Source organism: Ipomoea nil, unplaced genomic scaffold (assembly GCF_001879475.1).
Source record: "Ipomoea nil cultivar Tokyo-kokei standard unplaced genomic scaffold, Asagao_1.1 scaffold1407, whole genome shotgun sequence".
Classification (NCBI taxonomy): Eukaryota; Viridiplantae; Streptophyta; class Magnoliopsida; order Solanales; family Convolvulaceae; genus Ipomoea; species Ipomoea nil.
Window position 1 is genome coordinate 1,781,338 of NW_017617835.1, and position 24,340 is coordinate 1,805,677.

At 30.5% G+C, this 24,340-nt stretch overlaps 1 long non-coding RNA gene across 1 annotated transcript; it reads right to left on the bottom strand.

Moving 5' to 3' along the window:
* Window positions 1-6,031: 6,031 nt before the first annotated feature.
* Window positions 6,032-6,669, bottom strand: LOC109186424. The gene is made up of 2 exons (XR_002055135.1): window positions 6,428-6,669; window positions 6,032-6,305 (listed from the first exon to the last, which is right to left on the bottom strand). It is a non-coding gene; the product is annotated as an uncharacterized LOC109186424 (long non-coding RNA).
* Between the last annotated feature and the right edge of the window lie 17,671 nt (window positions 6,670-24,340).

The following is a 24,340-nucleotide window of genomic DNA, read 5'->3' on the forward strand; positions in this document are numbered from 1 at the left end:
TGTTAAATGGACATATTTACCCTTAAAATAAATATTTCATTTATTTTTCTTCCCCAACAAATTATTACTATAATTTGGTTCAAACCAAACAGATATTATAGCAACCAAACCAAAATATTCCAATTACAATTTAGAATCAAAACGCGATATTTAGAGTTTATTAAAATCGCAAATCGAAATGGCCGGTTCATGTTCCGAATTGAAAAAATAAAATACATTTATTGTTGAATTTAGACTATTTTAAAATAAAAAATAAAATAAAATTTAAAATAAAGACGGTTCAAAATCACGAACCGGATCCGAAATCGCCGGTTCACGATTCATGATCCAGTTTTTTTGGTTCATAAATTTAATAAATTGAAATCTAAATATTGGATTCTAGATCTGAATCATAACCGGAAACTTTTAATTCGATTGCTATAGTGTCCGGTTCAGTTCGAACCGAACCGTGGTCATTGCTACATATACACAATAATTTGTTGGAGAAGTAAAATAAATAAAATATTTACTTTAAGGGTAGAAATGTCAATTTAATATATCAGGGGGAAAAACCACCACTTTTAAAATAATTGAGGGGGCTAATGTGCTTACATAAATAATTGAGGGGGAAAAAGTGCTATAAGTATATAACTTAGGGGGAAAAAGTGTCATTTTCCCTTTTTTCAATTTTAATACCAATTATAAAATCACTCAATCAATTCAATTTTATTCCTTAAGTATTAACTTCTTATCTCTTTTAGTTCACTATCTGATTTTTTTTAGGAATAAGGGTCAAATAGGCCACTGAACTGTACACAATAATTCAATTAGGCCACTGAACCTAAAAAAACAACAATTAGGCCCCTAAACTGACTAATTTCTTTCAATTTGTCCAATTTACAAGTTTTCCTAATTTTTAACAGGTTACCCCTCCACCTAGGATGCATATGTGGCATTTAAAAAAAAATATTTTTAAATTATTTTTTAAATGTTTAATAAATAAAAAAATTATTTTTAAACTATTTTTTTTAAATGTTTAATAAATAAAAACTAAAATAATTTAATTTGAAATTTTTTTTTAAAAAAAAATTAACGATGGTTTTTTTTTAAAAAACTATTGAACGTTCCTGGCCACGATTAATTGAACTATTGGTATATTTGGCAGTAATTGAATTGTTTTAACGGTTTTTTTCTTCTTTCGTTCTAAAAAAAAAAAAAAAAAACAGTTGTTAGATGGAAAAAGTAAAACATATTAGCATCAACATCTTTCGAGAATAGTTAGAATACAAAATAAGTACACCATTATAGCAATAAGATGGCAAAACACAAAAAAATGTTACATTCAACATCCAAACTCCAAAATACTTTTCATAAGATACTGACCATCCTAAGTACTAATGAGCATCCAAAATTCTAGCAATACACATAAAATCTGCACTTCAATATTATAACATTCTGACATTTTCAACAAACAATTTGCACTTCAAATATGGACTTCACAGTCTGCCCCTAGCCACAACACCTGCGTTCTTCCTTCCCCGATAAATTACATGTTCTCCTGGTTGTCCGGGCTACATAATACAACGAATAAATCAATTCCCAAACATGTTTAGGTCATAACAATTATATTATAATACTAGAATGCTTAGTTGAAATATTTCATAAAAAAATGACTTACATTGAATATGACTGCTCCAGTATTAGGATTTGTGTAAATACCCAATCCACCACCAGAAGACCTAGAAGTTGATGATGTGCCTGTAATAGTAGGGGGTGGACCTTGACCTCTAGTACTTGGACAATTTGTTTTGGAATGACCTTTTTGTTTGCATATAGAACATGTCATAATCCTGCCTTGTCGTGACATCTTTCCAACAGGAGGCTCATTAGCCTCACGAGTTCTTTTCTTCTTTGGCCTACCCGTCATCGTCCTCGGTACAGGGGCTTGGATTTCTTCAGCATTAGTTTTAGGCCAACTAAGTTCTCCATTCAAAGGTTGAATTGTGTAGCTATAGATTTTTTTGTAAACTTCTTTGGAGTAGCAATCATTAATGAATTCTTCTGGATCTCTACCCTTATCAAAAATTGCACACAAAGCATGAGGGCAGGGTATACCAGTTAGATCCCAACTTCTACATGAACAACTTCTTCCTTGTAACTTAACTTTAAATTGCTGTCTCCCTTTCTTGATCTCATAACCATCATCTCCATTGAAGTCAACGTGCCACCCAATGCTCTCCATTATGTTTGCATTAAGTTTTTTCATCACTCTTGGTCCAAAGTTCCCTGGCCATTTCTCCAAAGCTTGTCTTTTGGTTGCAATTCTTGTCATCATGGCAACTCTTATATCCTCTAACAATGGGATGATTGGCTTTGACCTTGCTTTGACAATTGTTCCATTGAATGCTTCACACATATTATTGTCAATTGAATCACACTTTGATTCTGTCCTAATGAATGCCTTACACCAATATTTAGCAGGATAATTGGACAAATTATCTCTAGCTTGGATATCGTTCTTCCCCAATTGCTCAACCATGAATTTGAATTGGTCCTCAGTTGTTGAGTTAGCACACATCCAAAATAGTCTCTTTAACACCTTGCCTCTATGTTTCTTGCTCCAATTTGCATGGATATGTCTAGCGCAATTTCTATGTTCTGCATTAGGAAGCAATTGTTGAATGGCACTAACCAAACCCTACAAAACCATAAACAAATAATAATAATAAAAAAAAAACATATTACAAAGTGTAAGAAAGCAGCAGTAAAAACTTCATATTAATTAGAAAGCAGTAAATTAAAGGCATCATATTATTAAACAAAACCATTATTAATAGTTTTAGTATTAGAAGTAATAAAAAAGAAGTAGTACTAGTGTTATTAGCAATAAAGAATAATGTGTAAAGAAATAATAGAAGTACAGAAATATAAGAAATCAGATCAGTAAAGAAATTAGATAAAAAAATTCAGTAAATCATATTAATAAAAATATATCAAATAAAGTAAAAATCAAATAAGGAAGCAATAAATCACTAGCCTTTTGTTGGTCTGAAATAATTGTCCATGCATGGCTGTTGGTGATGCCCAAGTCTTTTATCAACAACTCTAAAAACCACTCCCAAGAATTAGTATTCTCTATCTCAACTACTGCCCATGCAATGGGATACATTTGGTTATCCGGATCCCTCCCAACTACAACTAAAATCTCACCCTTAAGTGTTCCTTTGAGAAAGCAACCATCTAGTCCTATAACCTGCCTACACCCAGCAAGAAAACCCCTTTTCATTGCGTCAAAGCACACATATATTCTTTGAAATGTACATGGTGCATTAGGGACTACTCTATTGGTTGTAATAGGCACACTGCTTCCAGGATTGGAATCTAAACATTCTTGTGCATAATCTCTTATTTTTTTGAATTGTTCAGAAAAGCCTTGATTAATTTTCTTCCGGATAGCTTTGTGCGCCCTACTTACCATAATCACATTAACATTAATCTTCAACTCTGACTCTATATCATCCTTCAACTTAGTGTGTTTCATGGTAGGATCTCTTATAATCTTCTCCTCATATTTTTCTTCAAGCCATTTCTGACTTACAACCCTTAAATTATATCTACAATTGCACCTATGTTCTAACTCCATTGTTTTCAGTTGGAAACATTTAAACCTCTCTTCCCAGCTACAATGTAAGAGGAAAGGACAACCAGGCAGACATTTCACTCTAACTCTCATTTTCTCATTTTTGTAGAACTGAATATCTCTCTTCTCATGCACTGCATATTTTATCATTGCACTCTTAAACTGACTTGCATCATCAAACAACATTCCTATCTCAAGCTCTGGATAATCACAAGCTGGGTTATAAGATGGGAATTTGCATCTGTAGGCTTCCCTTTCAACATCATCTTCTGAATCACAAGTTGGTGGATCTTCGGAGTCATAATAGTAGTTATCACTTCCATAATCAATACATACTTTGTTTCCCTCAACTTCATTCTGATTTGATCTTGTAGACTTAGCTTTATATATATTCTTTGCCTTTGCCTTACCCTTTCCCTTATCATTTCCATGTCTGACATCATTTTCTTCCATGTTAAGATCCTCTTTTGATGCATCCAACCCAACATCTAACCAAGAGTTATTTCCAATCTCATTATCTTGTGTAACCCATCCATTATCATCCTCATCATGTTCACTATCTATCTCATATTCAGCTTCATAATTAATTTCAAAATCATCTTCAAGTGGAACCTCAACTACATGATCCATCTCCTGACCTTGATCCACATTCTCAGCTACATGTCCTTCATAAACATTCTCAGGTACACATAATAACAATCCTGGAATCACTTCAGGTTCATCAATTCCATGATGTACGTAGATGTCACATTTCTTCCATTTTGTTGCCAAACTAATGAGGTCCAAAGTACTTTCATCATTCCACAGAACTTTGAGTTGTCTCAGAGGCTCATGGGTTGCTTTGTAGTATAAACTTTGCATATTTCCATACTGCCCATCTTTTATATATTTTGCTAAATGGGGATATGAAATAAGATCGGGGTCAATTTGTATCCTATTAACCTCACCATTGATATACTTGAACTCAGGACTTCTTACAAAATTTCCACCATGGTGGACTACTAACTCAACACTTGCACACATTTCTGCAATAACTATGGTAATATTAAAAACTATTTAGCAGTGCAGTAAAGAAGTTAATTAGAACTTTAAAAAAAAATTAAAAACAAAACACATCTTTAAGCCACCAAACAACCAAACACACTCAGTACCATTTAACAACACTGTTACACTGTACTACCAAACAATAAAGCAAACTAAGTACCATTTAACAAATAGAAACATGACACCTAGCATTCATTTAACTAAATACTCTAAAAAATTCAATAAACTTTAGTATGATGCATACCCATCAAAGTTTCAGCATGGGCCCCATTTGCAGGCCAGTTTTCAAAAAATTCCAACATCAAAACAACAAAGAAGGACCACATTTTCAGGAAAAAAAAAAAAAACTTGTCAGCATTATTGTATACATATTCAAGGAATACAATTTATAAATTTGGGAGAGAGCTGCAATTACACCCAAACAGTACCATATAAATTAAACCCCAGAATACATACAACCCAAACATATGCCGTAAAAATAAAAATGTTGAAATGAACCAATATAAAATAAACCTAATCTAAAATCATTGACCTAAAATCTATAAATTAAACCCTAGAATACATAATTAAAATCATTGTATACATATTACAGGAATACAATTTATAAATTATACAAAACCCTTACATAAACCCAATCCCCAGAATACATACAACCCAAACCCTAACATAAAACTAACAAACACGAATACCTATATGTACTTTAAGTATCAAGCTAAACCATACCTTTTGGAAGTTATTGCGGTTGAAAACTTAGCAGTGATGTGTGGTGAGTTCCGATTGTGAACGGAGAATGAGTGGTGAGTTCCGAATGGTGGTTTGCGGTGGAGGTGCGATGATTGATGAAGCCGATTGTTTACTGTGATTAGTCTCTTTAATAGGAAATTAAATTGTTTTAGTTTTTATTTATTAAATATTTAAAAAAATTAAAATAATTTAATTAAAAAAAATGCCACATATGCATCCTAGGTGGAAGGGTAACCTGTTAAAAACTGTGAAAACTGGTAAATTGGATAAATTGAAAAAAATTAGTTAGTTTAGGGACCCAATTGTTGTTTTTTTAGGTTCAGTGGCCTAATTGTATTATTGTGTGCAGTTCAGTGGCCTATTTGACCCTTATTCCTTTTTTTTTATATTATTGACTCTATTAAAATATAGTATCTGATTTTCTATTTTTAAAAACATTTAAAACATAATCAAATTAACTATATATTCCATATCAAAACAAACCAATGCAACTAACACAACCATTTGAAATTAATACTCCGAGAACTAAAATTTGAATTTGAATAACTTTAAAGTAAAAAAACTCATTTCTAAATTTAACTCTACTTTTCGTTCCAACAATTTCAAGAAATCTTGGCGAATATATGAACTGTAAACGAATTTGTATTATACATATAATATATGTAGTAACTAACCGAAGAAAAACTCCTTTACAATCCCATCAAGAAAGAATACAAAAGTATGAAATTCTCCAGGTGTAGGAGAAAATCAAATACATAATAATAAAGAATTTGGTAGCTTAGTAAAATGTCTAAAAAAGAATCTCTGATCTTCTACTCTGTTAATTAATGGACTAAATATGTAACCGCCAGCGCAACCAGCAGAAGAACGTAAGCAATTCCTTGATCAATGGCGACGCCTGCAACAACCAAATCAACATCACATCATTAGCTTCATTTACCTGAATTAATTAATGTGAATTTTTCGACCCAAACGATGAAACAGCAGATTTGCCGGCAGGGTTTAAGGTTTACAACTTACCATCATTGGAAGGGGCGGCGGCCGGAGCAGGAGAAGGAGCCGTGATTTGACCCGACCCGAGTTGAAGCAGAGCCATCAACATGAATCCAAGAATTGGGAGTGCAGCCATCCTCATGGAATTCATTCTCGGTAGTATAATGATCGGAAACGGAAAACGGGTTCGGAGAAAATTCAAATTAAACTTTGAATGCAGAGAGAAAATGAATGGAGCTGATCTGAGGAAGAAAAGATGGTTCAAGCATATATATATATATATACACACATACATGTATGGGCGTGTGCGTAGTTAGGTATATTCGGTGAAGTTTCTGGGAAAGTGTTGAGTGGGGTGAACGCCACGCGTCGGAGATGAGACATCAAACATGAGTTATAAGAATCTGTATGGAAGGGAGTAGGGACGAACTTCCATTTTTGACCGTCAGAGCCGCCGTGACGCGAAAGGAAAGATGGCTCCGTTGACTATAATTTTTTTTTTTTGATGTAAACCGCACAGTGGTCTGGATATATATATTTTTTTTCCTTAACAGTCTAGGTTCACCCAATTCGCATAAGCTGGCCCAAAGAGAATCATCACTTATAGAAATCGAATCGAATCGAATTTGGGTTATCCCAAAATTCTCTTATACAAAAAGAATTTATTTGCCACTTGAATTATCTTGTTGGGTTCGACTCCATGGACCAAGTGACTTGTAGTCCACTGGTATTGAATTGCTCCCCTAAGTGGGAGGTGTAAGGTTTGAACCTCAATTGAGGTAATAGTGTGTATATGTAGGGTATCCCCCTTCCTTATAATAAAAAAAAAATGTTATTATAATATTTTGTCATATTTATTAAACAAAAGCATAATCATCTATATTTAATACTCCGTAACAGTTTTTTGAGGATAATAAACTAAATTAATAAAATATATATATATATTTTTAATAAAATTGTATGTAACAAAGTTTGTCTGATAGGAAAACGGACGTTGGGAGTAGGTCCAGCGCGTGGGCAGTGGGCGCTGTTGAAGAATTTAAATGATTTGTATTCAACATAAAATTTCTTATTCTTACCTTCTTTTTTGAGATTTCTTACTCTTACCTTCTAGAACTTCATTTCCCAAATTTCCACTCTTTCCATCAAAGACTTAAACACCTTAGAAATTTCAAGGACTCCCATCTTGATTTTCAAATTTAGAGGTGACAAATGGCAAACTAAATCATATTCATCTAGAAAATAGTAACTGTATTAAAAATTAATTTATATAATATATAATAAACTCGTAACAATAATGGAGGTATGAGGTATGAGATATGAGGTTTTAATTCAAAGTTAATTGAGCCCAAGATTAATTAGGTCTAAATAATTATTGAAACGTATATGTAAGATTTTGAGAATTGAGACTTATAAAAATGGAAGAGTTATATGTGTTAATTGGACTAAATATTAAAGTAAAGGGGGTGATAGTGCAAGGATTGAAACGATGGTATAAAGTAAAGAATAGAAGAAAATTTTGTGATTAGAGTGCGACATAAAGTATATGGTTTCAAGGTACTTTTCGTCACCCCCCCCCCCCCCCCGGGACGAAGGAGATGCCATCTTGCACCTTCACACCTGGGGCACAAGTGCGATTGGAGAGGGGAGCAACCGGTGAGTTTTCATGCCCAAGGTGCATTGTGGGGGTAGGGGGTGGTTTGGTGGTAGTTTAACAATTTGGCGAGACAAGTGTGTGGTCTGGAATTTCTAGACATTCTCATTCACTCATTATATTCTCTGTTATTTCTGACCCTAAAAATAATATAAATAGTAGAGGGTTGAGTTTTCTTTATATCATCATTATCACTTAACGAAGACTTAACTTTCTTAGTCTATTGCCTTATTTCTTTTTTGAGTTACTTGTATAATTTGTATAGTATTTGTAATAGCCCTCATGGATTTGGATTTTGAGACGTGTTTTCAATATTATTTATTATGGACAAAAATGGTACCTATAGCCTAATGTCCAATTTATTGAATAAATGGACTTAGCATGGCTCATATTGTTATAGGGGCCCAGCTGCCCAGGTAAGGTGTGTATTCCAAAATTTCATATCCTTCATGATATTATGTATATGGATTTATAATTAATATGCTAATAAATGATAAGTTATAAGTCAATTATCATATAATATTGATGATACATTAGTTATCATTTCAAATGGATGATTGCAAGATTGAATTTTTGTGATGCTATCTAATAACTTACAAATAAAATAACACAGAAAACTATAATACTCAATAAAATAATAATAATAATAAAATATATTCGTAATAGACAGGACCACAATCATTACGGCCAACTGGGTTGGGCTGACCATGCATATTATAGGTCATGGGCCGGGTCGAGGTTGGCCTGATTTTTTTTTTTTTTTTTTTAATAAATAAAATCACAACGTGTATTACAAATAAAATTTTGGAGCAAATACCAATTTTAGTCCCACGAGTATTAGCAGAATGACGGTTTTAGTCCACATGTTTAATTCCTACCAATTTTCATCCACGACTATTGTTTTTGTACCAATTTTAATCCACGACTATTATTTTAGTACCAAAATTCATCACATCGGTCACCCATCTATTTAAAACATCCCGAAATCTAAAAATTTTAAGGGCATTTTCGTCCTTTTTAACTTAATATTCCAATTTGAGCATAAATAAATGAATTTAAGCCCAAAGATTGATCTCAATTCGCAATTCTCCTCCTCATTCTACATTAATTTGAGGAGGAAAACTGCGAATTGGGATAAATCTTAGGGCTTAAATCCCTTTATTCATGCTCAAATATGAATCTTAATTTGAAAAGCACGAAACTACCCTTAATAATTTCATATTCCGGCATGTCTTAAACGAAGGGGTGACCGGCGTGATGAATTTTGGCACTAAAACAATAGTTGTGGATGAAAATTGGTACTAAAACAATAGTCGTGGATGAAAATTGGTAGGAATTAAACATGTGGACCAAAACTGTCATTTTGCTAATACTCGTGGGACCAAAATTGGTATTTATAAAAACACTTCTTCCACCAATCTATTCAAATGGTTTGACAATCCGGTTCATCGCACTCCTCTAGTATATTATGATGCTCTTCGAGTATAATTTAATTGGCCAATCAACACAAAAGAAGTTAAAGAAATTTTGTTTTATTAGTAACTAGTATGATACCCATGCGATACATGGGATGAATATTGTTTATCTTATTGTGTAATTGTGTGAAAATTTAAGAGATGATGTAATATATAAAAAGTTGGAACGGAAATATAAAATGGAAAATAGAAACAATAAAGAAATTACTTTAACATACAATATAGAAAAATAAGAGTGACAAAATTATAAATTATTGAAAATTTCGTGGTATATACCATGTTGGTTGTTGATGTATAGATCTATTATAATTTTCTAAGTACTTTTTAGTTGAATGTACGTAGACATAGCAGCCTGGTTATCCCGGAACATATTGTTTATGGTTGTGCATGTTGGTGTTGATGTAATTTTTCTAAATCTTATTACAGTTTCCTAACATTTCAGGCGACTATTGGGTTAATACAAAAGAGAAAACATAGGCGAACCACCATTTTCACCAAAAGATTAGTGGTTTTTAGTGCTAACAGTTTAATAAAAAGACATAGATCATTGACTACATGATAACTACAAAATATTTTCTACTATATTTATATTTTTGAAATGAGAATGAAATACCTTTGTTTTGATGATAATATTTCCTCTTTGACCGAATGGTGCATGAAGATGTAATCTTTCTCATGGTCTGTAATCGCAATGCTTACCCTTTATGTTTTATGATGAATGTTCTTAGTGTCTTCTGCCACCCTTTTGTTTGTAACTTCAATCTTAAGTTAAGGCTCATTAAGAAAGGAGTCATTAATGGCTAACCATAATTATTTCCATAAACATAAACATTTTATGAGAAAACAAATATGCCTAGATTTTGATTGGCTTAAAAATAAATGTTACACTAAAAATAGATAGAAACCAATTAAATCATTCTTCCAAAGGTTGCACCACAACCCTACACCCCAGCCCGACAGAGCATTTGGGAGGATGAACATGAACCATAAAGGCTAGACCGATGCTCACTGCGCACAAGGAGTCCCCCTCACTTTGAGAGTTTACTCTTACACTGCTGCTAGTGAGACTCGATCCCTGATCATTCTTTCAAAGTTTCACCTCTATGACCAGTTAAGCTACCCATGCGGGCGAAACCAATTAAATCATCATGAATATTGTGTGTTTTTTAGCATTGTAATTATCAATGGTAAATGATTAATGGAAATAAAATATGAAAAGTATTAATATTCTATATACTAAAATTATGTTGAATAATTCTATATATATATATATATATATATATATATATATATATATATAAAATATGCAAGCTACTGTAATTTTTGTTCGATAAATGAATTAAGTTTAACGAACTAAATTTGAAAATATTGCAAGCTACTGTACCTAATAATTATTATATATTTTGTTTAATTTTGCAATGAAATTAGAGATATATATAGACTAAAAGATAATCTATATATATCTATACTAAAAGTGACGAATACACCTTAGAAACATGAAACACACACTCCAAAGTTTGAGAATTGTAGGTGTTATTGTTGAATGTTGACTCGTACATTCGGATTAGGCGAACTTGTATCGCACAATTCGTGGAGGTAGCAGTGATTTGGTTAAGTAGATTGAAGGTGGGAGCCATATTGAAAAGTTGAAAAGTTTAGCGTATGAAAATTGAAAAGTATAGGAAGAGGATTGCAAATGAATGAGAAGCATGACCAATGAGGTATTTATAACTATGAATTTGTGCAAATTAATTATAAATGAATAATTTGCGTTCCAAATTATGTAATCAAGGGTGCAAATTAAGGATGATTTAATTTAATTATGAAATACTAAATACTAATACTAATAGCTATTGCATGATTTTCGTGCATAGTAACAAATGAATAATAATTCCTGCATACTAAATACCATGAATTACACGTGCATACTAATTATAGTAATAATAATTCGTTAAGGCTAATAGTATGCATGATTACGCGTTTCTCAGTTTCTGTATGTGAATAATTCGTTTTGTAAGGCTAATTCGTTATAGTAGTATTATATTATTATTATTATTATTATTATTATTATTATTATTATTATTATTATTATTATTATTATATAAATAAATAAATATCATGCCCTTTAATAGACTATTTTTATATATGGTAATTAATTTCATAATTACAAATACAAATTACTAAATGTAGGGAGACTTTGCGACATTTCAATCTGCCAAATAATTTTAAAATAATTTATCATATCATTTCAAACCTTTTAATAAGTTATTTTTAAATTAATATATATAATTAAATTATTCTACCCAATTATATATATCATTCATAAATCTGATCCAGATAACTATATATGATATACGATATATATATATATATATATATATATATATATATATAATATTATCATATTATACCTATATGTAATTCTGAAATTGACAGTTACATACGTTCATATGAAAATAATTATTATATAAATAAATATTCTACCTTTTAATAGACTATTTTTGTATATAGTAATTAATTTCATATTTACAAATAAAAATACAATATAAAAAAGTAATGTAAATCTTTAATGTAAAAAAATACACAGAATTGAATCATTGCATGCCCTTTTCCCAATTGAAACAAATTTCTCGAGATATGTTGTTGTCGCAAAGAACGCACTTCAGTCCGACTTCATTGCAATGTTGCCTAGGATCCACCCCACGAAGTCGCCACATTCCCATTGCACGCGTTTATAGATAGGAATCAGGCGCTCCCAGACCTTCCTAGTCTTCCAGCATTTCCTTATTACAATATGATCAGCATCTTCATCAACCTCGGGGCAGAAGACACATGTGCCATCAACAGGGAGAACTCTCTCTTCACATTGCACGGGATGCGTTAATGGTAGAAGGGCGGTGTATTCTGCCCTTCAATGGGCTTGGGATATAATAATAATAATAATAATAATAATAATAATAATAATAATAATAATAATAATAATAATAATTTTTATAGAAATATACACAATGTACGTAAATAAACAACTATATATATATATATATATATATATATATATATATATATATATATATATACACACACACACACACACACACACACACATACACACACACATTATTTTTCGTATGAATAAAACAAATATATATATATTTTGTAAACAAATATATACAGTTTATATATAGTTGTACACTTATTTCTTGAATCTAAATAAAATCAATAATAAATTTTTTTAAGCAAAACATGCATATTAACCGTATAATTCATAAATACTTTTTTTTTTTTTAAGTATAAAAATGTTTCTAAGTAATCAATTGAGTCATTTCATATGCCAAAACATTCAATCAAATAATTATCAACCAACATATTTATCACTTTGGAAAATATTTTGGGTAAAGTAAAAAGAAAACAACCACTTACCGTGAAATCTTATTTTCTCAAATTTCTCTAAATCTCAATTGTTCAAATCCTCCTCTTCTATCAACCATCATCATCATCAACAATAAAACAACACAAGATACACATAAGCACCAGTAAAATGTTAAGGTCCCTACTTGTATTCTACCCATACTAAATAAAATAAAATAAAGGAATAACACTTACAAAACACTTGTTGAAATGAGAGTTCCAACCTCGAAGAAGAAGACGAAAATATATAATTTTATATTGTATAAAAGTTCATGGCAATGGAGGAAAGAGGAGGAAGACAAATTTTTTTAATTCTCATCTACATAATTATATAGGTAGTAAACTAATCTTTATGAAATAATTTAATAGTCATTAATAGGGCATAGGAAGAGATTGGTAACTTCCAATCATAATAAATTTTGATTCCAAAATAATAAAGGAATATATATTACATATATATTATTCTTCCCATGTTACACTCATTTATTTATATTATATATATACACATGCTAATTATAGAGATTATTATTATTATTATTATTATTATTATTATTATTAGTTTGGTTTTACAAAAATGCCACTAAATTTTTGGGGAAAAATTGTTGTGCCAATCATTTTGCTTTAATATATATAGAGATATAGAGATAGAGATATACATATAGAGATAGAGATTGCAACCTTTTAGAATAAGACTGATGAAAGATTATCATATTTGGAGTTACTTGTGTTATATAACGACTTAAATAGCACGAAACAATGATTTGGCCCAAGATTATTTAATACCCAATGGAATAATAGTCTTTCAATAGAACAATACGGAGTAATTTTATTCAAATAACTTGTGATTTAATAACATCACAATTAATAGATAGATTGTACTAAAATTATTAAAATAAGAGTCACCAATTACAACACAGTTAGTGAATAATAAAATAATCAATAGCTTTGTTATTAAACCGTCCAGATGTTGTTTTAAAAAGTGTAAAATAAGTCTGTATAGATTAGCTTATTCGTCGAATTTCTGCACCGATAACGTAAGAATGTTTAAAGTGGGTAAATTTTTTGTGTGTATTGGCATTTAACCGTCTATGACTTTATGTTGGACAGATTTCTTTTGCGTACTGCATTTAACTCTCTATGCTGAACCATTAATTGAATCACCGTGATTTACATCAAAAGCGTCAAATAAAATATGCAAACAAATTGGATTTGAGTACTAATATTAGTTATTAATTAGTAGTGATATGATTATATGATTTGGTTGCCGCCATTGATATCCCGTTGCTACTTGCGGCAAAAATTCTTCCAAAAGCGCTATCATGCTGCATCGATCTTTTCTATTTATTTATTTATTCCTTTATTTTTTGTGGGTATTGACCAATTCAAGCAATGCACATCATTTTCTACGTAATTCTCATCATAATCAAATAATTTTTGCTTTAAATATTTTATATGAAAAACAAAAAAATTGGATCAATGATATCACCCCAAGCCAATTAAATCCCATCACAAAAATTATTATAATAATATCTATGAGAAAATGAAGATAATTTAAAAAAGGATCAAATCATCCGATTGTATGATGGTGATCAAACGACCCACTTTTTAATTCCCAACAATTCAGTGGCTAAAGTTTGATGCTACAATGTGGTAGAAGTTGGCCATTTAAGAGGGGCATCTCATCCAATAATGTATAGTGCATGCTAGAATATGAACAAAAATAAAAGAAAGCCTATCATATCGTACCAATACTTTATACCATAAAAAAATCTAAAAATTAATATCGCAAGATTCAAAGAAATTTAGCTTCAACCTATCCTTGACTCCTTGTACATTTGAACTTTATATACAAGATTAATACACTATATATTATAATGGTAGAGAATTTTTATGTCAAAATTAGGTACTTCATGTTATATATAATAACAAGTGGTTCTTACCAGATTTTTTTTTTTTTTTTTTTTTTTTTGGAGATAATACGATGTCTATTGGAATTAATATTATTCTTGATATTTTAAGAATAATAATATTTTTAAATATAGTCCTTTCGTTATTAATTTTAATCAAAGTACTTTAGAATTTTTTTATTTTTTTTTATTTTTTGTGATCAATTATCAAACTTTTTAAAGTTAAATATAAATAGAAATCAATTCTTTAAAAAAAAAAGAGTTTTATTGCAAATCGACGAAAAAAAAATAATAATTTAGAGAGGATATAGACTTGATCTTCAAAGGATTCAGAACAACCCTCAAAACAAAGCCACCTAACTATTACAAAGAAATCAACTAATTATTAAGTTTTGAAAACAATAACATAAATTAGTTTCACTTTTAGCCTTCTAACACATAATTGGTATATGCTTTTTAATGATGAATGGAGAACAAACCTCAAAACAAAGACACCTAACTATTAAAATGAAATCAACTTTTTGGAGTACTATTGACCCTGAAAATCAACTAACTATTAAGTTTTTCAAAACAATTACAGATATTAGTTTCACTTTTAATCTTCTAACACATGATTGACATATGCTTTTTAATGAAGAACTTAATCTGTACTATAATTATAAAATAAAATTTACAAAATTAATAATTACAAATATCGTTATAATCAAAGATCAAAACTCATATCCACTTTTTTTTTTTTTTTTTTTTTTTTTTTTTTTTTTTTTTAAATCAAACAACGTTGTAGGAAATTTGGACAATTAAAGTAATTGAAATAAAAAAGATTAATAATTATTATTATTATTAGATATACATATAAAGATACAGATTAAGTAGATTCAACAGACTTGGGAGAAAGGGCGGAAAGGTTGTGGCCCTTTGCCGGCGGCATGGAGTTTGATCTCTTGAACCATGCAGCAGACCCAGAAGAATCCGACCGATGATACCGGCACCGGAATGACCCTTTATGGGTCGTCGGCGAGCAGAGGCACTGTCCCTTCGGAGATTTCGCCGGAATAGTGTTGGATTCTCCGGTGGCACCCTTGGGAGAAGTGGTAGAGATGCTAATATTTGTGTTTGGAGAGGCCATATTTGGTTTCTTTTCAAACTGATTCAAGCCATAAGGGTATGTGCATTTATAGGAGAATAATATTCCTTTAACACTATTCGTAAAATAGAAAAATACTAAATAATAAATAATGGGACATATGTGACATAATTACGGTTGAAATATAGTGAGATTATAATATCTTATTTAGAAATTTAGTTTTTTAATTAATACACTTCCTATTTAGTAGTAATCGTTCAATGTAATACCAACTTTAATTAGGATGAGACTCGAATTTGAAACCCTCCCCCAAGGGCCTCATGCTTCGGCCCCACAGAGTATTTGGGACTGGGAGGATGAACACAGACACTAGACATTTGCTTACTGACCACAATGAGTCCCCTCACTTTGAGAGGTTGCTCCCATATATACTGTCGTTGGCGAGACTCGATCTCAGGTCATTGTTCTCAAATTCTATCACTGTGATGAACTGAGTTATCTATACAGGCAATAATTCTTATTAATCAGAAGCATTACTCGATGTGTGAATTATGTAGGTATCAATATGTTGAAAATGGAATTACCTAAAAGTGACTTTATTTCCAACAAGTTGAACCACAAAGCAATTAAGCAACCAAGTGGTCCTTAGATTCATTATTTATTTAAAAAATGTTTCTTTCATCTTTTATTGCCATTCGATATTTAGAATGCTGTGGTCTCTATGACTCCCTGGGCTTATGCTCAGCTGTCAGCTCTATCTCAACTTGTTAGGAAAATGCCATTTTCAATGAATTTTATTATAAAATGTTTTGTGTTAAACAAGCTTTGTAATATGTTGATATATCCCTGGAAAGATTGTAGAGAAGGAGAAGTGTTTATAATGTTAGATTTAACTGACTAGTTGGTTGAGATTAATTTTTTATTGAGAAAATATTTAATTAATCATCGGTTTATACAAATATACAACAATATTTGTTTGTTAATGTATAATATATATATGTATCAAATATATTTTTAAAAAATTTTAATTTGACTAAAAACATTTTAAATTGTGAACTTATTTTATTTTCATATTATATATTGACATATTCATTTGTTAATTGTAGAGAGTATATTATAAGATTACAATATATATAATAGATTAATTAATTTTGGTTGACTTGTTAGCCCAAGTATTCAATCTCTATGGATATGATGCATTCCGAACGGTTACGTTCCTCAACTGACGCCGTTATTATAAACCTTATCCAAAATGCGAGCAGTGTTATTCCCGTTTCCCAAGAAAAACATTAGTATTCAATTCAACTACATATCAGATTCATTTACTTTGTTCCCATAAAGGCTGAATTTTAAAATTGACATAGAATGCTAAATATAAAGATTAGAGTTTTATTTATTGAGTGCAAAGAATCTTTCTCATTTTAATTTTTTGAAGAATTGCTCTTATACTACCGTTGGTAAGATTTCATCTCGAATTATTATTTTTAAATTTTACCTATGTAACTAACTGAGCTGCCCACATATCAAATTCATTTAGAAATTATAATTGGAGTTTTTTTTTTTTAAAATAAAGAAAGAAAAATCTCCTAAAGGAATATAATACTTTTTCATCAGCTAATTAAATCTTGTCTAGGCTATCAAGTAAAGACAAAAGAATCTTCTACTTCCTGAAATTTTGTAATCATTATATGAACAAAGAAAGAATGCATAAACTCCACGTGAAAGCGATTCAATCACTGAGAAAAAGGGCTTTGAATTAGGAGAGTTCTCCAAAAAACACAAGCAAACTATCGAGATTTACCTTTATCCAAAAGAAAAAAAATGAATTTGTAATATATTAAAAATAAATATGTATTAAAATATAATAAATTTGTACAAATGAAATTATAATTTGTTTATTAAAGTTCTTAACTAAATAAAGAAGTTTACTCAATGTACATCTTTAGATAATAACTGTAAATTTCTCTTATAATTTTTTTAAAAAAAAAAAAAGAAAGAAAGAGTTAGCTAGCTACGTAGCCAGCTGTCTAGACACTTGACATATGAGAGGAAAACGTAATGTAGATGATATATGATTGCTTTTAATTTTGTTATTATCTGGCCGGCCGGCATCGTAATTCCTCAATGCCAAACACAGTATACAATAATTGAGTGTATGTCCTTTAATAAACGCGCAAAAGAGTGAAAATTAAGAATACATTGTGTATATAGATTTCTCCAAAAACATTGAATGAAGCCATAAACCAAAACCATTCCTCGGCCAAACAACTTCTATTGTCCGAAATCCACAAATAAAGACAAATTGATGTTTTCAAAAAAAAAAAAAAAAAAACAAATTGATCATTACATATACACATGTTACGTTAAACTTCTTTATTTAATTACATATAGTGTGGGACCTGGAAAAATCATTTCAGTGCCAAGTCAACATTTGCATTCTGGTGTAGGGTAATGTTTTTTTTTTTCTTCTTGTGTGTGTGAGAGATGTAGTTGTCCATTTCGTAATCCTAATTAGTAAAAAACTAAAATAAAATAAATCAACTTAAATTGCGCATAACTAACTAATTCAAATAAAGAAAGTCAATACACATGTCAGGAAAAAGTTAAACTTAGAACATTGTAGTTACCAAATTAACTATCCAATCAACTTGGTTAGAAGTTGCCGCAAAATAAGATTTTTCTTATTTTAGTGGATTCATGCTGAAAGGCCTTCGTTTTGGTTCAGGGTTGTTTTGAAATGGCCAAAAATGGGTGCAACAAGAGTGGTAGGAACTAAGGAGACGTACTTAGCCACTTAGGGATAATTCTAACTCTCTCAAACCATATATATGTACAGAAGATATATTTATACGTTGTATATAAAATTAAGTTAGACAAATATAGTTTAAGAGAATGTGTGAAATTTGTTTAATATAATAGTCAGCAGTCAAAGTATCCAAAACTAAAACAATGGACCCTAAAAGCAAAACTAAGTCCACCATGATATATATGTATAAATTCCATAAAGTTTACGTAGTTTTTGACTTTCTTATAAAAATTTATGTCTTCATTCCACCCGCAACTCTAGAGACGATGAGAGGTCAGGTCAGACTTTACTAAAATATATAATAATAATAATAATAATAATAATAATAAATATTTAACACCATTAAATTTTTGCCAATTTTCATGTCTTTTAAATGCTTGGTTGATTTATGATATCCTCCGCTGCTTTCCATAATCCTTGAATTTTCATGACTTGACAATTTCAATGTATGTCTTTCAAGAGTACTGATTAACAGTGGCGGAGCCACCTGTGCAGGGGCCTTGGCCCCCCCCCCCCCCCCCAAAACAAATTGTGTTTACTATTGCTTCCAATGGCTTGGCCCCTCTCCACAATTTTTTTTATTAATATTATAATAATTATTTTGTGCCCCTCATCAATATATATAATTTCTACCCTCAAAGAAAATTTTTATACTAGATTTTAATAAATTATTGTGTTGATCATAACAAAAAGTATATTTTTAATATATTAAATATATATTATTTGTGTATTGAATGTATATTACACAATAATATATTTTTCTTAAATACAATGTACATTATTAATATACTAAAAATACATTATTTTTGTACTAAATGTTATTTTATAACATACAAAATATGATCCACACAATAATGATTGCTAAGTTTTATACTCAAACCATCCAAATCCCAAACCTGTAAACCAGAAATGCAATACACAGACATGCAGTCATATTTTCTTCAATTTTCAACCTGCAAATTTGTAAGTAATTTTTTTATTTCTATTTTATTCTTGAAATCTTTGAATTTTTGTTATGAATTCTTCTTTATTGGAGATGGATTCATTCATTCATCCGTCCTCACAACAACAAAAAGTTTAGATATTGTAGTAGTTAAATGATAGCTAAATGCCTAAGTCCTTTCTTTCGTTTCCTCAGTTGACGACGGCAATCGCAGTAATCGACCCCCCGCACCAACAAATCTTGGCTCCGCCCCTGCTGATTAATTTGGTCTTTTAATTTTTGAATTAATAAAGTTAAAGATAAATACTAATTTTGCTAATTTTAACACAGATATCGTATGAGTATGTGTAATTTTGTATTGGTGTATTTTTAATTAAAATTAACTTAAATATACTTTGTGTGAAATTGTTTTAGGTGAGACACATTCAATAATTTTTAACTAAAATATACTATTTTTTTATATAACATTTTTTACATGATTACAATATTATACAGGATTTATTCAACTAATACTAATTTTATTAATATTCACCACTGGAAATTCTGAAATTTCCGACCAGCTGAAAATGATCTTAAATTAAGTTGATACCAAAAAGTCCAAAAAGTGGTCGGAAATAGCAACAAAGGTTTTTCCGGATACCAAAAGTGGTCGGAACAAGACTTTCAACTTGATTTATGATCACTTTCAGGTGGTCGGAAATTTCAGAATTTCGAGTAGTGATTTAAATTTTATTAACAAAATTATTTACTATTATTAAAAGAAAAGATAAGTTTATTATCTTCCTTACACTACTAATACTAATTTTATTAATATTTAAATTTTATTAACAAAATTATTTACTATTATTAAAAGAAAAGATAAGTTTATTATCTTCCTTACACTACTAAAAAGAAAAAATGATAAGGGAGAGAGATTGAAAGAGACGTGTATTTGTAGATAAGTGAATATATAGGGAGATAGAATGACATATGTTGCAGACTTTCAGAGATAATAAAACTGAAGAGAGAAGCGTGAAACCTAGATTGAACAGGAGGCTTATCTCTTTTTTTTTTTTTTTTTTTTTTTTTTTTTTTTTTTTTTTTATAATTTCATTTTATCTTTTATTTTAAGTGGGGTAATTGATTTGATTCTAAATTGTATGCCAAATAGATAGAATATTTTTACAATTGTACACTCATTTTTCAAGTCTTACATATATACATATATAAATTATATTAATTCCGATAGATGTTGATTTCGGTCCCCTATGAAATAAATAGTTTATTATTGCTTTAACTTTGATACTCCAACTAATAGGGTAAATTAATTAACTTAATGTCAACCTATATAACATAAATAAATAATAGTATGAAAAGAATAATGAGACAAGACATTTCACATGAAAATTTAAAAATTAAAGGGAAAAATCACAAATCTTTTTTACTAAGCTAGGTCGAAATCTAATATTATTGTTGAATAGTTCATGTTTCGACCTACTCTACTTAATACTATTGAGATATAACGTAAATGTGAAATGGGGTAATCAGGTTTGGAAGCTAAGTAAGGGTCTGACCCTATGACGTCGGGAAGTTTCGGTTAGCATGGTATAAGTTGGGAGAAGAAACCCCCTCACATACACTAAGTAAAATACCTTGTTTATACTAAGTGGTAAGGGGCATAATGATAGTAAAGTATTGATGTAGTTGACGTGACATATATTGATTTGACACTTAGGTCAGTCATAATGACATGTGTAAACTATTAAATTTTTTTTAAAGTAAAAATGACATTTTAAGTGATTATTTGGTAGTACAAATATATGTAGAATCCATGTCACCTCCAATTTGGGCCAGTCAAAGTGGATTTAGGTTCTTCGAAGTGAGACGAAGAAATTGATATATTGTATAGTCAAAACGAATAATGCGTGAATAAGAAATTAATTCTCAAAATAGACCAATTTGAATTGAAAAATAGAGCTAGGGAGGCTCGGAAGAAGCCTTTTGTCGCACATTAGAATTGGAAGTAGTTTGAATTGTATAGCATAAATGCTCTCTCTCACGCGCAGGGGTGGGGTGTAAATCAAATCTCATCCAGGCCGGCTATGTTACCTTGCAGTTTGGATGTACCTAAATTTGACAATTTTTATCAGTTGCCATTCATACTTTCCAAGTACCTTGGTGTTGGGCTGATTGTTGGTTGCTACTTTCAGAAAACTTCAAAACTCTTGATTTTCTCTGCTTCTCTGATTTCTTGAATTTTTTTGACAACACTTATAAAAATCGAAGTGCTCACCTATTGTTCAAGTTCGCTAATAGCATTATTTTTTAGTGCTCAAAAATAATGTTGTAATCCATTTTTCATGGGTGACTGACGCTATAACGCTCATAGCACTCTTGGGAGGTAGCGAATTAATTTGAAGGAAAGAGTGTGTTACAAACGACTTGAATTTTCTTGTTTTTGATCTTTTTTCGTTGGGTTTGTATTCTAAAAATCCGAATCCTTTATTATATTTATTTTTATAAATAAATTTAATTTATTCACTTACTCATCCCTACATGAATTGTTGATGTGACGACTGGTGAGGTGATGGTGGACTTAAACTATCTAGCAATGATGGTCGGGAAGTTCACTGATATAGAGGCCGGTAATCGATCTATTGATACAGAGGTCGGTAAGTCTATTGACATGGAGGTTAGTAAGTATAATGACATAGAGGTTGATAAGTCTACTGACATAGAGGTCGGTAAGTCTACTAACATGAAAGCGCATAGGTATAATGGCGTGGAGGTCTATAGATCTACATGTAGAGGTAGGTAAGTAGACATGTAGATTCTTGGATCAGGAAATCTACTCAGATCACATCTAGAAAGACCTTTAATCTAGATCGAGAAGTATACTTCGTAAGACGACAATTATTAAGTAAAGCTGCCTTATAACCCTTTCACCCATCAAACCTCACTTATATATTTTTATTATAAAATTTATATTAATTAGCTAAAAAAGAAAGAAATAAAAACAAGAAAAATAAGGTTATATTAGGCATAAAAGTAATAATCAATCAACCCGTAAAAAGTATAGAGGATAAAATGAAACTAGTCTTTTAATTATAAATTGGAAATGCAAAAGAATAGAGAGTTGAAGCACATGCATAGTGTGTAATTGAAGTATTCAAGAATGCATGGCAAGAGATGGATGGTGAAGCTTCTTTAATTTGTTTCATAGAACGCATCGAAAAAAACAAGACTCGTCCTTGTGTGCGACAACAAGCGTGACACGCCCCACTCATTTTTCATCTCTTGTTTTATTGGATTATTAATTAATAATAATAATCATATTATAAATGTTGCCTAGGAATTAGCAAACGAGGTCCATCAAAAACAGAGATTTTTACAACATTTGTTGCTTTGCTTCAATACTTATATGGCCTCACATGCATCTTCACAATCCCCTTTCTGTTAAAGCTTAAAAATACATGCGTGTTTGTTGGTTTCCTCTGTTAAACACCAAAAACAATATTCCAAATTAAACAAACAAAATCTTTTTATCATCGTAATTGTAACTCTCTTGTGCATAGGCGTGGCATTGACAAATGTGCCTTAGCTTGTCTCAATTCAACTTTAAAAGAGTCCAAGGAAGAACTTACATTATGGATTTTTTTTACAACTTCAATGTTACAATTATTACAATACTTTTCTTTAAATTTTTGTCATTTAAAATTTCAAGTCTTAATGCACAATTTTTATTTTATTTTATTTTAAATGATACCTTTAGTCTATAAATTATTTTGAAAGTGATTAATTTAGTCTGATCAGGAATGAGACTTAACTCAAATTTAAAACTTTTCTTACAAAATATAACAGTGATTTTATCAAACCACAAAGTATTTGACAATTTTATTTAGTACTTCGGTAACCAATCATCATAGTCAAGCTAGACATTTGGGAAATTTTGTCATTTCAACCCTCCAACAATTATCATATCCTTCTCCCAAAAGTTGAATCTCCAACTCTAATAGCTCGTTTGGTTCGCTGGAAAATATTTGAAAGGAAATGGAATTGAAATTCCATGGAAAATGAATTCTAGGAAAATTGATTCAATTGTTTGGTTGGTGGAAATGAAATTACTGGGAATATGGATTCCATTGTTTGGTTGGGTTTAGAAAGATAAGGAATAATGAATATAAAGACCAATATGCCCTTAAAAAGATGAATGAATAAATAGGTGTCTATGTAATTAAGAAATTTTCATAAGGGTAAAATGGTCCACTCATGTTATTTTCCTTCCCAATCCTTGTGGAAAACAAAATCTCACCCCTTTGCAAAGAATTCATTTTCCTCCACTTTGAGGAATCGATTTTCCAATGGAAAATGTTTTCCATCCAACCAAACAACATAAACCAACATTTTCCTTCACTTTGAAGAAAACATTTTCCATGGAAAATATTTTCCATCCAACCAAACACCCCCTTAAGGGTCCCTACACTCTACCAGAGAGAGCATTTTGAAGGTTATAATCACAGTGACTCAATGACTTAAAATTATCATATCCTTTTCTTCCTTCAACTTTCATCACATTTAGGTTGGAGGTTGGAATGACTTCAAAATTCCACCAAAAAAAGTTGTCAAATATCTCAATTTCATAGCTTGCAAGTTAGCGAACTCGCTAAAAATATCCCAAAAACAA